The 15768-nt window shown below is 33.4% G+C and overlaps 1 pseudogene; it reads left to right on the top strand.

Moving 5' to 3' along the window:
• The first annotated feature begins 502 nt into the window (after positions 1 to 502).
• Positions 503 to 7486, top strand: LOC106417316 (annotated as a pseudogene).
• The last annotated feature ends 8282 nt before the right edge of the window (positions 7487 to 15768 follow it).

Genomic DNA, 15768 nt, shown 5'->3' with positions numbered 1-15768 from the left:
TGCAATATAAAAGTTGTTCCAGAAGATATAGACCATTCTCTCCATTTATAGTATAGATTTTCATGGATTTCTAAACTTTTATTTACGCAGGATTTTCTCTGAATAAGCAGTGGAAACCTAAATCTAATGGGTAAGTGTGTTCGGATTTGGAACAATGCTCATCATCTCTTCTTTATACGCCAATAATCTTAATTTTAAGTGTTATTTTCATTGGATTATGGAAATATACACATGATTGTTAAGTAGCACAAGTATATTAGACACATCTACGACCCCGCGCTTGTTCAGGAGTTGTCTACTGCAGCAGGTTAAAGTGACTTGTACGATATTGCATCATATCTCATACAATTAAGGAAAATTGTATTCTACGACGTTCAAACAATTAATAATCAACCAATTAACTAATTAAAAATAAAGTGGACCTATTTTTTTTTTTGTTCATCTCATAAAAATCTCTTAATCAATAAGATTCTTGATAAATTTCTTCACATCTAGGGTCGAATAAAACGGAAATTGAAATGCGACTTCTTCTTAATCTCCATTGCTGATGTTACGCTCTCCTATCTCATCGTTGATTTTCTTTGCTATATGGTCACTGATACTAGCAATAAGATTTTCCGATTGATTATCACCATTGATGGTTGGTTTCGCCTCCATTTGTTTTTGCTGTCTCTTATATATTTTAAAACTAGAATGTGTGTATCGTCATGTCTGAAAAAGAGAAGGAGGTGAAGAAGGTGAACTCGCTACGATACAATATTCGGTGACATGAAATTATAGTTTAGTATGTGTTATTTAGTGCAACTATTTATGTAAGGTCACTATAATCTTTCGGATATAGTGTTCTATTTTATAAAAATGGAACAATGTGCCTTGTCTTCTAATTTGATAATTTTTTTCTCTGCTATTTTGTATAATTGGTTGTGATATGAAATTTATTTTGTTCGAATGATGGACAAATGTTAGGAGTCTAGTTCATGGACATTTTTTTCATCAATAAAGATTCTTTTTTTTTTCTCATACTATTTTACATTGGAGCTCAAAGTCTTTACATTGGAGCTCAAAGTCTAATGTAAATTGAATAGACTATATTTTCTATATTGTTTATAAAAGGTATGTAGTATGTTTTATACATAAAAACCAAACATTACAAAATATCATATATGTTAGAGTTTAAGGTTTAGGATTTAGTAGTTATAGATTGGAGTTAAGGTATTGTTTAGTATTTAGGGGTTGTGGATAGAGTTTAAATCACATACTATTTCGATGGTATGGAATTGAACACTCAAAAACTTTCAAACCATGCGCTTTTGCATTTCAGTTTATTTGAGACACAATCAGTTTAAATGACCTCAAAGAGCACGAATTCATGACATTCTTATGCAGTAAATAAGTATATGACGTGTCTAGTATTATGTGAGGTGATAGCAAATAGTTGTGTTTTATTTTTGTCCATATCTAGATGATGTTATCCATTCTCTTCCTCTTTCATCCACTACTTTTAAGTTTTAACTTAGGATTTTAACTTTATTTATTTTTAAAACACTAATCCTAACTAATCATGATGTACCTTTATTTTTAAAAGTTAAAGCCTTGCTACATCATCTACAGCCTTGTTTTGTTTGTTTGTTCATGTTTTACTTTTTTTTTCCTAAAGCAATTATTAAAGTGTTTTAGGAATTGTGTAGTATTTTATCTACATAAAAAAAAAACATAAAGCTACAACAATAGAAACTACAGCTTCAATCTTACAGATACATTTCTACATCTACCGTCCAACAAATTATCCCTAGAACCGCTGAAACAGATATTAAATGTTTTCTTTTTTAACTGAAAACATATATTAAATGTTAGCAATTTAACTATGTCAACATCATTGATATATTCTTAATTTTCATTCAAAATTTGGCTATATACCAAATTAACCCATTAATTAATTAATAAATTAATGTCCTATAAAAACGAGAGGGGCACAAAACCCCCTCACATACATAAACCCTGGCAAGTGATCTCCAAGAAATATCGCCTTCCAGCTTAACCATGATGAGAATTCTTGTACAACATGCGAAGCTTCACAGGATTCCCACCTTCCGAACCCTATCGTCGTGGGCGAATCAAACTTTCCAGAATCGTCTAAAAGAGGCTCTTGATCAGAATGCACAAATCATTCCGGTGCTACAACAGTGGCGGCAACAGGGTAATCAAAGCGACCCTTCTCACGTGAGAGTCATCATCAAAAAGCTTCGTGATTCCGACCAATCTCTCCAAGCCCTCCAGGTTTCATTCTTTATATATACTCTGCTCAACTTTAAGTTGAAACATTGATGACGTCTTATTATGGTGATAATGTCGTTAGGTATCAGAGTGGATGTTAGATAATGTTGTTGGGTTAGAAGAAGCAGAGAAGTGCTTCGAAAGTATACCACATAGCGCGAGAGACGGTTCTTTCTACACTAGTCTGCTAACCTTGTACACACGATCGGACAAGACTCTGTGTAAAGCCGAAGCCACGTTCAAGAAAATGAGGGACTTAGGTCTTCTCACGAGTCCTTCTCCTTACAATGCAATGATGTCTCTTTACGGTGCTCTAAATAATCGAGATAAAGCCGATGAGCTTTTCCGTGAGATGCAAGGTAATAACGTGGCGCCCGACAGCGTCACTCTGGACCACGTGTCAAAGCTATACGCCGCTGTGCCTGACGTGACGCCGATGGAGAAGATCTTAACTGCGTGGGAAGAAAATTGTGGGAACTGGCGCACTCTTGAGTGGCTCATTACTCTTGACATGGCAAAGGCCTGTCTCAAAGATGGCTCACAAGAAGAAGCGATAAAATTGCTCACTTTAACCGAGAAATTACTGGTTGACCCCAAGTCGTTTAAACAAGCTTCTCACGAAGCTGTATGGTGAAGCTGAAAAGAAAGAAGAGGTGCTGCGTATATGGAACCTTTGCAATGAGAACACAGAACCGTACTGTGATAACAATGACTATCTAACTGTGGTTCGTTCACTCTTAAAGCTAGACGCTATCGCTGAGGCGGAAGAGATTTACAAAGTGTGGGAATCTTTGCCTCTTGAGTTTGATATCGGGATCCCAACAGCGTTGGCCTCTGGTTATCGAGAGAGAGGAATGGTTGATGAAGCTGAGAAACTTATGAAAAGTTTAATAAAGAACATAAGAATGAAGAGACCGATTAATCCGCTTTTGGACCAATGGGGGAGTAGAATGAGAATCTCTGAACTCAAATGCCTCATCAAGAATCTTCATGATTCTAATCAGTTTTCTAAAGCACTTCAGGTTTGTTGATTACAGATTCACCCTTCTACATGTAACCTCTTTTTTTTTGAACCTGTGCTTTCTTTCATAATACTTGTTAAAATGACTATAGGCCTTGAGAAATTTTATCTTCATACAGATTTTTAGTAATCAAATAAAATACTAACCATAGACACATGTGACAAAAGACTCTAAAATAGTATAATATCTCATATAAAAAACTTTCACACTTTCTCTTTTCTCTTTTCATTTTTTATATTATTTTTTGTTGGCGAAAGACTCATCTAGAGATTTAATGTTCTAATATATCTTTCAATTGTTAGGTTTCAGAGTGGATGGATGAAAAAGGGGCTTGTAATATTTATGCTGAGGATTATGCAGTTCGGCTTCATATGGTTGAAGTTGTATTGGGTCTGGAAGAAGCAGAGAAGTTCTTTAAAAACATCCCTGAGAACATGAAGGATTACACTGTCTACGCAACTCTCCTAAGCTCTTACACAAAATCTGACAAACATTTGGGTAAGGCCAAGGCAACGTTTGAGAAGATGAGAGAGCTAGGTCTCCTCATGAAACCTTCACCGTTCAACTCAATGTTCTCTTTCCACAGTCAAAGAAATATGGTTGAGGAGTTTCTTCGTGAGATGGAAGAGAACAACGTGGCTCCCGATAGACTCATGGTGAACAAAGTCTTGAGAATATATGCGGCTGATTCTAACGTAGAAGCTATGGAAACGTTTATGAAAAAGTGGAGTGGAGAAGAAGGGATCAAACTAGAAAGAGAGACCATGGCTGCAGTGGCAAAGGCTTACTCTAAAGCAGGATCAATAGAAAAAGCTATAGAGATGTATGGTGGCGTGGAAGGGAGTAAAAGAGAAGTGTACCGTCTTTGGAACGAGTGTAAGAAGAAGGAGAAGGAGAAGTTGGAGGATGGTTGGTTAAGTCTTTGGAACGAGTGTATGATGAATGAGAAGTTGGAGGATTATTGGTATAAAACTGTTATTGCTTCTTTGTTGAAGCTAGACGATGTAGAAGGAGCTGAAAAGGTATATGGAGAGTGAAAACCGGTTGGACCGAACCTGGACTTGAGAATACCTGGTTTGTTGATTTGTCGGTTTTGTGCCGAATCAAACAAATTGAAAGTTGGTGAATTGATAAATTCCATGAGGAATGAGATGCATTTAAGGATGGTGAGGGTTTTTATAGTCAGGGTCGTGACATGTGTTGCTGTTGTTGTGGGCATCTTTTGTGTCTTGGTCCTATATTATATGGCAGAGTACCCGAGGTATTATAGAAGGATACGGTTTTGGCCGCGGATATTCTAGAGCAGCAGCATCGGTTGAGAAACTCTAATAGTTTCTCAGAAATACAATAATAATATATTTTTCACAGTTTTGTTATTTATTTATTTTAAAACTGTAAATTAAAAAGACCTGATAATAAAGTGACAAATGGTGAGTGATTCCCATGCCCATGATTTTTTTCTCTTTCTTTGAGTTTGGAGTAGACACCGTCAAAGAAAACCCTAGCTCCTAGCTCCCGTCGACCTTCCTTTATCTCTATTTTCCTTTGATTTTCTTCTCTATGGGTCTAAATGGTTTCTATTTTCCTTTGATCTTCTTTTCTATGGGTCTAAATGGTAACCATCACATGTACACTAAGAATGAATAGGAAAATAACGGATGGAAATGACGAGGAATGATTATTTCTTATCAAATTTAGTGAGTGAAATTTTTTTTTCTATATTTCTCTACGGTAAAAAAAATAAAAAGGAATGGAAAGAAAAAACTATTTTTTAAATATAAATGATACAATTCTTAAAAATATTAAGGAATGCATTGTTCCTCTTCATTCTTTGGTCGCTATTTTATCTTCTAGATTGATTTGCGTGCCTCTCTGTGCTGTCGAGACCTCTCCCAGAGACCCTTTGCGTTTAATGGAGCTGGTTCTCGACTTTTTATGAAGAGACAGAAAGACTGAACACAGATTGGCGGAACCGAGAGTCAGCTTTTAGGGCTGAATATTTTGTCAGATCTGGTTTTCTCTTTTAGTGATCTCCGGTGAAATCTTCACAGCGACTGCATGTGGCTTGGTAAGACGTCTCCTCTACCCCTAATCAACATTCGTTGCAGTGGTGAGACAATTGTAGGAGTGATGCGACGAGCGGCAGCCTTCTTGAAGACGAAGCGCTGCAAGGAGCTCGACAACAGAGTAGTCAACTGGAGAAAAGGTCTATGCTGGTGATGTGTAGCCGAGATATACTTCCCAGCGCTAGTGACAATCCCGTGTTCGTTCCGGTGGTAGAAACTTCACACCTCATGAAACCGTGATTTGGTGCACAAGTCCCTGCTGCAATCGTCAAGGATCTTATTTTATTCCGGGGATTTGTGTTAGGTTTCAGGCTTAGGAACATGATAGTGGTGGTGACAATGTACACAAATTGATGTTTGAGCATAAATAAAACCGATTGTCAATTACTATCTTTGTATCTCGTGGTCTAATTTTATGGGTCAAGAGATGGTTCATCTTGGGTCGTGAGACCGATGAATTCTTTTCATTATGGTGGAAAACATATGGTTTGACTAAGTAGCATAGGATCTAACTAAGTGATCTTAGGTGATACTAGATCTTATCGTTGTATATTGTCTAAAATTTTGTGTGGTTGTAATCTTGTATGACTTTACTTTGTTATGAACAAGCGAGAAGAGGTTCGGGAGGAAACAACACTAAGCACATGACATAAACCATAGGAAAATATCATTAACCAAAGACATCGATGTGGAAGGAGAATGGAGGAGCAGCCGCCGCAACAAAAAACAATCAAGCTAAACAGAGAGCTCAGAACCTTAGCAAAACCCATAGTAACCCGCAATAAAAAAAGATTTGTGGTGCTACAGAGCTGAAACAAGTAGAACAAAAAAGATCTGAAAGCCGCCACTGTGAAGACCAAGACATACTAGAACTAACCCTCACTCACCGTCCTAAGGTAAGCGGAAGGGCAGAAGAGGTAGATACATAGCCTAAGAGAGGAGCTTGAATCCAAACATCAAACCCTGAGGTAACCACCAGAAGTCTCATGCATCTATTGCCTCACATGAAATTGACAAACCATCGAACCTCTACAAATGGACAAGTAGCAAAGCGAATGTGTGATTAAATATGAAAGAATGGCGCCTTCTTTCACGAAGAAAGTGAAAATAACCACCTATCGGAGAAAATATCGGAAATCAAAATCATAGAAAAAGTGACATGAGTGAGAGAAAAAAAAACAATTGGCCTCTATTGTGATTTAGAGTACTACTCCCTTCGTATCACTATAAGTGGTGTTTTAAGAATTATTTTGTTTCATTTTAAATGATATTTCAAGTTTCTATGTAAAAGTAAATATAACTTGATGTTTTTGTTTTATAACCTTCTCCCTTAGTACTTGGTGCATAATTGATTGATGCAGTTATGATTTTCGAGGTAATCACTGAAACCTAGCTACTCTTAAGGCGACATTGATAGTCCCGACATCTGAGGCGACGAGGAGAACTTCACCCTTTTATGGTCATCGCCGAGGGTTGAGAACATGAATTGGTTCCTTAGGATTTTAAAATCAAGTAATGGAACGTGCCAGATTTAGTGGATGGGCGAAACTATTCTCGTAATACATTGACTCGGGAGATTTTCTTCAAGTCGGCCTTGTAACTATTTTCAAAATTTCCGTTTAACGGGTTGATTTTAATCTATTTACTTTTTTTAAATGATGTTTTTGACCGTTTGTATTCTTGAGTATGATTTTTTAATGGTTGAATTATTTATAGTTATTGTTGTTCTTAGAAAGATTAAATATTTTTTAATCGGTGTGCAAAAATTTTAAATCCAATACAGTAGAGAGGGAGTATCCGAAGAGATAACATTAATGAGGTGTGGGCAACTATACCATAAATGATTCCTTACATAATCAATGTGGACCTGCTGACTTTGTGTATCGTTTGTTCGTCTCCTCTGATTCAGGGCATTAACTTTCTATTCAAGGAACGACATCTTTGATTGTAGTAGTTGCAACTTGCACCTATGTTACATGGAAACGGAAGCGGGTACGTGGAAGCGGAAATGTATTGAAGCGCGGAAACGAAATTTTTTAAAATATTAGGAAGCAGGTACGTGTTGGAAGCGTATATCAATATATATATTATATATATTAAAATATAAGATTTTTAAAAAAAAAAAATTAGGAATAAAAATTATATGATATAATTTAAAATAAAGTAATTATTCATTTATAATAATTTTGAAATGATTTCATATTAAAACTGTGAGAATACACATAAATTAAGTTTAAAAATTATTATATTAATTATTTTTAATATTTCATAAGTAATTGACACAATATATTTGAATATATGATATATTTTTAATAAAACCTCAATACATAAAGATAATTTATAGTATTGGTTTTAATATTTATATTTTCTCTATTTATTACTATTAAAATTTAGATTTTATATAAATTAAAAACTATGATTATATTTTTATTAATATACGACATTGTATTTTTTTAAAGAACGGAAGCGTGATTCCAAAACGGAATCATAAGCTTCCAACGTGTTATTCAAGAAAACATTTTGGACGCGTTTTGGAAGCGAGATTCCGTAAGCTTCCACAAGGTTCCGATTCCGATTCCGGTTCCAAAGCGGGAAGCGGCAACGAAGGTTGCAACCCACGTCCACCAAATAAGGTCAACTCTCATAGCATGTGTCTTTTCCTTTTCTTAAATGCGTTATTTCTCCTTTTTGTAGATTGTATTGTTTTTTTTTGACATGAGAGATCACACCTTGTTTGATGGTTGCCCAGTGATGCCCGAAGAATCCTGCATTCATTCCATCCAAGCCTGGCGATTTGTCAGGGTTAATGGCGTGAGCAGCATCCTCTATCTCCTTTTCTGTAACTTCTTGGGTTAGCATATTGTTGATCTCAGCTGTAGTAGTGGTTGGGATTCCTTTTAGTATGTGCTGAATAATCTCGGTTCCTTCACTTCTATATAGATCCTGAAAGTATCGGTAAATTTGAGATTGAATATCTTTAATCTCTGTATGTATTTTACCTCCTTCATCCGAGATGTGAATGATCCTGTTATGACTTCTTCTCTGCTTGGCCTTTGAGTGAAAGAATCTGGTATTTCGATCTCCTGCTTGAGGCCACTGAATTCTACTTTTTGTTCTCCAAAATTCTTCTGTAAGTCGATACTGCAAACTCAACTCAGTCTTCAGCATATTAATATAAGCATAGTCAATATCTAAAGACTTGTAAGCTTGTTCAATTTGTTCTTTCAACTGATTGATTTTCTTTTCCGTGTTTCTTGGGTTCTGACTTCTCCATCTAGAAAGGGCTTTTCTACAATTTTCTAAGACTCTGTAAAAAAGATGCGGAGGTAAATTAGCACAGTCGTTTTGCCACACTTCCTGTATTATCCTCCTAACCTCAGGTTCAAACCTCCACCTATTATCATATCTAAACTGCTTCTTTCTGTTACACTTGATACTTTCAGTATCTATAAGCAGTGGCTTATGATCTGAGCCTATCCAAGGGAGCAATTTAACATGTGCAGTAGGATATAGGTCTAACCACTCGCAATTTGCCATAGCCCTATCAATTCTTGTTCTAATATTGTATTTGGGCCTATTCCCATTCCAAGTATAAAAGCCCCCTATGGATTTTAAGTCATGAACCCCTATTACCGAGATCATTGTTCTAAAAAGAGAAAAAGATACCTCTGACCTTTGGACACCCCCATCCTTTTCCTTGTTATCCTTGATGTCATTAAACTCTCCAAGCATCAGTCTTGGACGGTTCTGATACAATCCTGCAGCGCATTACAAATTAATCCTTCCCGCAATTCATTTCTGTACTTTAAGACATGGTGTCCTATTTTTTTTTTTTTGATCAAATGTGTCCGTATATATATGTCAAGCAGAAAACATTACAATCTTCTTCTATATACATATCAGTGGCATTCAAAGTAGGATTACCCAAAAACCTAACCTTGACCCCGTCATTCCACATTATAACTAACCCACCACTAGTTCCTTTAGCGGAAACTACAAAAGAGTGCTCTTCAACCACCTTATGTACAAAACTATCTATATTTTTCGTTTCAACCAGAACCATCATATTAGGCTTATACTTCTTTCTGATATCTTTAAGATGAGAAATTGTCAAAGGGCTTCCCAACCCCTCTGACAATTCCAGTGCAAAATCTTCATATTGATCGAGCTTTTTGAACTAAATTTTAATGAGAAAGTAATCTGATGGAAGCAAGTTTCTTTTTAATCTGCTACTGAGCTTCAGATTCGATGAAAATACAGAAAGTTACTTGATCCTTATACAAGATGAAGCTAAATCCGACTTTAATTGCTCGACCTTAGAGAGAATCGCACAAACTGCGAAGAACGTAATCGCTAACGCTAAGGAGAGTCGCACAAACCAAAGTGATAGTCGCACACAGCGAAGATTAAATCACCTAACTGTGAATTGAAGATTTCACAAAGTGAATTAAAGATCAATCGAACGGGATGAGATGCTCGCTCAAGCAGGGAACTTTCGCGAACATCAGCAGACGATAACTTGCAATTTAAAAATAAAATTTTACCATTTTTTCCAGTTATAAAATTTTGGTTATGTATTATGTAATAGTATGTGGTTGATTCTCCAAATACTATGAAAGACTATAGACCAATAAGCCTTTCAAATGTAGCTTACAAAATAATTTCAAAAATCTTAGCAGAAAGGTTGAAACCGTGGTTGAAGATAGTAATAACAGAGAATCAATCGGCTTTCAGGTTGATCACAGATAATGTGCTTATAGCACATGAGCTGATGCACTCACTGCATACAAAAAAATTGAAAATAAAATATATGGCCCTTAAGTTAGACATCTCAAAAGCATTTGATAAAGTTGAATGGGGATTTATTATTGCAGCGATGAAGCATATGGGTCTCTCTGAAACTCGGTGCAAATGGATTCATACGTGCATGTCAACTGTTACGAATTCAGTTCTGGTGAATGGGGAACCCTTAAAGCCCATCACACCCTCAAAAGGAATAAGACAAGATGATCCTATATCACCTTATTTATATATTATATGTATTGAAGGTTTATCTGCTTTGCTCAAGAACATTATTAGACTGCAACATCTCAATGGATACAAAGCATTGAGAGGAGGTCCATCAATATTCCATTTATTCTTTGCTGATGACTCATTGGTGTTTTGTAGAGCAACGGAGGAGGAATGCCAGACTTTAATGAATACGCTTATGGAGTATCAAAGGGCTTCTGGACAAGCAGTCAACTTTACCGCCATTACATTTGCTAAAGGTATTCCTCAAAACACTCAAGAAATCTAATTAGGATGACAGGAATAAAATAGATAGGTGGTTTTGGGAAATATCTGGGGCTCCCCGAAAAAATAGGAAAAAGAAGAAAGGATGCTTTTGAGTATATTAAACAAAGAATTAAGAACAAGCTTGATAGCTGGTATAATAGGTTCTTATCACCAGCAGGAAGGGAAGACTTATTGAAAACAGTAATCACAGCTTTGCCAACGTATACAATGACCTGTTTTCTTCTCCCAAAAGGATTAATAAAAGAGATCACAGCTAGTATGAGGAATTTTTGGTGGTCAGGGCAGAAGGACAGGCAAAAAATATCTTGGATTAGCTGGAAAAAAAATTACTGCCTCCAAACATGAGGGTGGATTAGCGATCAGAGATATGGAGATGTTTAATATGGCACTGCTAGCTAAACAGGGCTGGATAATCCTAAAAAATCCATCTTCTTTGTTAGCGAGAGTGTTGAAAGGAAAATACTTTAGACACACAGATTTTCTGCAGGCTCCGATCTACAAAACAGCAAGTTATGAATGGCGGAGCATTCTGCAAGCGTGAATGATTCTATCGGCAGGGAGTTAAATGGCTAGTGAGTGTCGTATGAAGATAAGAGTATGGGAAGATAGATGGGTCCACACACAGCCAGCCACTCAAGCTCAAGGAGAAGGCAGGAGCCAATTCCCAAACTTAAGGGTTCAAGACTTAATATTCCAAGGAACCAGGGAATGGAATGAGCAACTTGTTAATAGTATTATCAGGCAAGAGGATGCAAGATATATTCTGAATATAAGACTAAGCTCAACAATGTCTCAGGTTACTCCAATATGGAATTACACAAATACTGGCGAGTATAATGTCAAGTCAGGTTACCATCTATGCAAGCAAATACTGAACCAACAGAGATCAGAGCAGCAAGACAACATAGGTATTTCGGAGGACTTGAAGAGAAGCTGCTCTAGTATATGGGCACTGTCCTTACCACCAAAAATTAAAACCTTTTGGTGGAAAATACTACACGATGGTTTACCTGTGGCTGAAAATTTGAGGAAAAGGAACATAAAAGTAGACAATATTTGCCATGTCTGTGGAGAAAATCCTGAAACACAAACTCACATCTTTTTCCAATGCAGAGTGGCAAAAGAAATTTGGTCTTTGAGTCCAACAAACTTTGGTAAGGAGAAAGAAGTGCAATCAGACTGTCAACAAAACTTTAAGGAGCTCATTTATTTGGTGAAAAAAGATAAAAGGGGGCATCTTAACTTCTATATAGGATGGAGACTGTTGAAGAAACAATCTAATAATTTCAACAAAGAAGGGAGCACATTGTCAAAGTGATTCATGATGCGATCAGAGACTTAAACCAATGGGAAGAAGCGATCACTAAGGTGAACTCGGAAGATGGGGAAGAAGGGAGAAAGAAGAGACAAGCATATGAATATCAAGAGAATGTCCCAGCAGGTACTCAATATTACTGTCTTGTTGACGCTTCTTGGAAAAATGATAAGGAGGTTGCAGGTGTTGGTTGGTCCTTACATAGTATACAAGGCAGCCAACAACTACAAGGATTTCTTATCTATAAGGCCAACAAATACTCCAAGAGAAGCGGAATCGGAAGCTTTGCGCATGGCAGTACGACAATTGTGAGCGCTTGCATATAAAAATGTCCACTTCAAAAGCGACTGTAAGTCCCTAATGCACACCAATGCAGCAACCATCGTCAAGGTCCGTAACACGGAGAACACCTCCATGATACAGGACATTCTGAATGCTTCAGAAGGAAATGGCTTTATCTTTTTCTTATGTACCTAGATGTAATCTGATGTTGGTAGATGAATTAGCTAAAAAGGCTAGATGTACTAATCAAAACTATGTAATAAGTTGGCGTTGATACAATAAATAGGTTGACAAAAAAAAATATTGTTTTTCTTTTACTGATAGACTAGGATAAGAATTAAGTTATTATTTTTATTATATTTTGGAGAATGAAACAATAGTCTTGCTTCATTTGGATTAGGGGTGTTCAATCCAGATATCGGGTTGGTTTCGATTCGGTTCGGTTTTTTTCGGTATTTTGGTTAGTAAAATATAACTACTATTCTAAATCCATATTTACTTTGACTTTAGTCTTTCACATACTTTTGAAAGATTTCAACTGGACAACTAAATTGATCAGCCAATCCTGTTGCTTTAAATCATTAGTATATATATATATATATATAAATATATATATATTATTTAGTTTGAATATTTATTAAATAAAAATTCATATGCGTTATATTTTATGATCATTTGTAACTTATTATAACAAAAAAAAATAATCTATTGATCACAAAATTTTCAGAGTGAGAATCTTCAAATTTCTAATAATATATAGACGTTTTGAAAAATTCAAAATATAACATATAAGAAAAAATATAAATGTTTTTATTATATATTTAATGTGATTTTTTTAATATATTTTAATAATATAAAATTAAAAAAAAAGAACTAAGATACCAAAATTGTTATCAAATATTTATTATTCATAATAATTAATTTTCATATGTACGTTAATCATATTAGGTAATTTCGTAGCTTCTAATTAAGGAAAGTGCAAAAACAATATTTGGTAGATTATTTATCAATTCGAATATTCGATAGTTAGTTTAATAAAAAATATAATGTAAGTTAAGATGGACCAACCTATTTTTTTAAGAATAGTATATTTTATATAGTCATTTATTAAATGAGAATTTATAATCATACACTTCTATGATCATTCATATCGTTTTATAACTGAATATTTAAATCATCGATAACAAAATTTTCAATGTGAAATCTTTAATAAGTTTATAATTTATAAATGTTTTTGAAAATTCATTGAAAGTTTTAATATTAAAATATTTATGTAATCTTATGGTATATAGTTTAATCTATATATATATATATGTTTTATTATTAAATGATATTTTTTACTCATATGGTTTTAAAATCATGTGTATCTTCTTATAATATTAAATAAAAGTTCATATTAATACAATTTTATGATCATTTGTAACTTATTATGACAAAAAAAATAATCTATTGATCACAAAATTTTAAGAGTGGTGATCTTCAAATTTCTAACAATTTATAGACGTTTTGAAAAATTCAAAATATAACATATAAAAAAATATAAATGTTTTTTATTATATATTTAATGTGATTTTTAATATCTTTTAATAATATAAAATTTTAAAAAAGAACTAAGATACAAAAATTGTTATCAAATATTTATTATTCATAATAATTAATTTTCACATATATGTTAATCATATTAGATAATTTCGTAGCTTTTATTTAAAGAAAGTGCAAAACATTTTTTGGTACGTTATTTATCAATTCGATAGTTAGTTTAATAAAAAGTGTAATATAAGTTAAGATGAACCAACCTATTTTTCTAAGAATAATATATTTTATATAGTTATTTATTAAATAAGAATTTATAATCATACGGTTCTATGATCATTCATATCATTTTATAACAAAATATTTAAATCATCGATAACAAAATTTTCAATCTGAAATATTTAATAAGTTTATAATTTATAAATGTTCTTGAAAATTCATCGAAACTTTTAATATTAAAATATTTATGTAATCCTATGGTATATAGTGTTTAATCTATATATATATATATTTATTTTATTATTAAATGATATTTTTTACTCATATGGTTTTAAAATCATGTGTATCTTCTTATAATAAAAATGTTAAACCATTGATCATTAATTTTTAACATAATAATTTTAATAGTTTTAGTCATTTATTATCGTTTTTAAAAATTCAAATTATAACATATACGAAAAAATCTAAATTTTACTTTTATAGCTAATTTGATTGTTTAATTTATTTTAATAATATAAAATTAAACAAAAAATGATGGAGGAGATATAAATTGTTATCAAATCTTTATTATTAAAATCATTAATTGTCATATATATATTAGCCATTTATGGTAATTCCGTAGGTTTGATTTAAGGAAAAAAAATAACATATCATATCATTATATCATATAGTTTGACCAACTTATGTATCTAACAACATATAAAAATCGAATGTGGACCTACTTATTTTTCAATTGAATGTAATTGACTACCTAATTGAGTGCCACCTATGCATTGGGGCCTATTTTAATTAATACAAAATTGAAGTTACATCTTTTCAAATGTTCCTCAATTAATATATAAGGGATTGTAGATGAGTTATTCTTGGGTTCACCCCCTAGGTTCACCAACCAATAGGATTGTGTTATTTCATATTCGATATCTTTTAAAAAAAGAAACAAAATATTGTCAAATTATATTATATTTTTAAAATTAAAAGGTAAAAAAAAAAAATTAAAAATAGTAGTAATTACAAAAAAAAATATTTTTGACGTCATCAGCAAAACATTAAACCCTAAATCCTAATCCGTAAACCCTAAATCCTAAACCCTAAACTCTTGGGTAAACCCTAAACTCTAGGATAAATCTTAAACTCTAGGATAAATCTTAAACTTTTAATCAAAATCAATAAACACTAAAACACTAAAGGGTTTAGGGTTTAGGATTTAGGGTTTAGAGTTTTAGGGTTTAGTGTTTTTATTTAGAGTTTAGGATTTACCCAAGGGTTTAGAGTTTACCCAAGGGTTTAAGATTTACCCAAGGGTTTAGAGTTTACCCAAGGGTTTAGGGTTTAGGATTTAGGGTTTAGGGATTAGGATTTAGGGTTTAGTGTTTTGCTGACGACGTTAAAAATATTTTTTTAATTTTTTTTTTCTGTAGCTATTATTTTTTTTTCACTTTTTTATTTTAAAAACATAATATAACTTGATAATATTTTATTTCCTTTTTTAAAAGATATCAAATTTGAAATAATGAAATCCTATTGGCTGGTGAACCTAACTCTAGATTGTATCGTTGTTGGCAAAAAAAAAAAAAAATTCTATTGTTTGTTGTCATCTTCCGTTGCAGAAAATACGCTGATGAGGTATGTTTTTTTTTCCTTCTTTAATATGGACCTCTAATTTTATTTTATTTTATTGGCCTCTAATTTATGAAATACATGTTTGCCTTTATATATGGTACCGACATTCAGATCAAGATAAGCTATGAAATAAATATTA

The sequence above is a fragment of the Brassica napus genome, chromosome C5 (assembly GCF_020379485.1).
Source record: "Brassica napus cultivar Da-Ae chromosome C5, Da-Ae, whole genome shotgun sequence".
In the NCBI taxonomy this organism is placed as follows: Eukaryota; Viridiplantae; Streptophyta; class Magnoliopsida; order Brassicales; family Brassicaceae; genus Brassica; species Brassica napus.
Note: the sequence above shows the minus strand (reverse complement) of the source record. Positions and strands in the feature narration are given on the sequence as shown.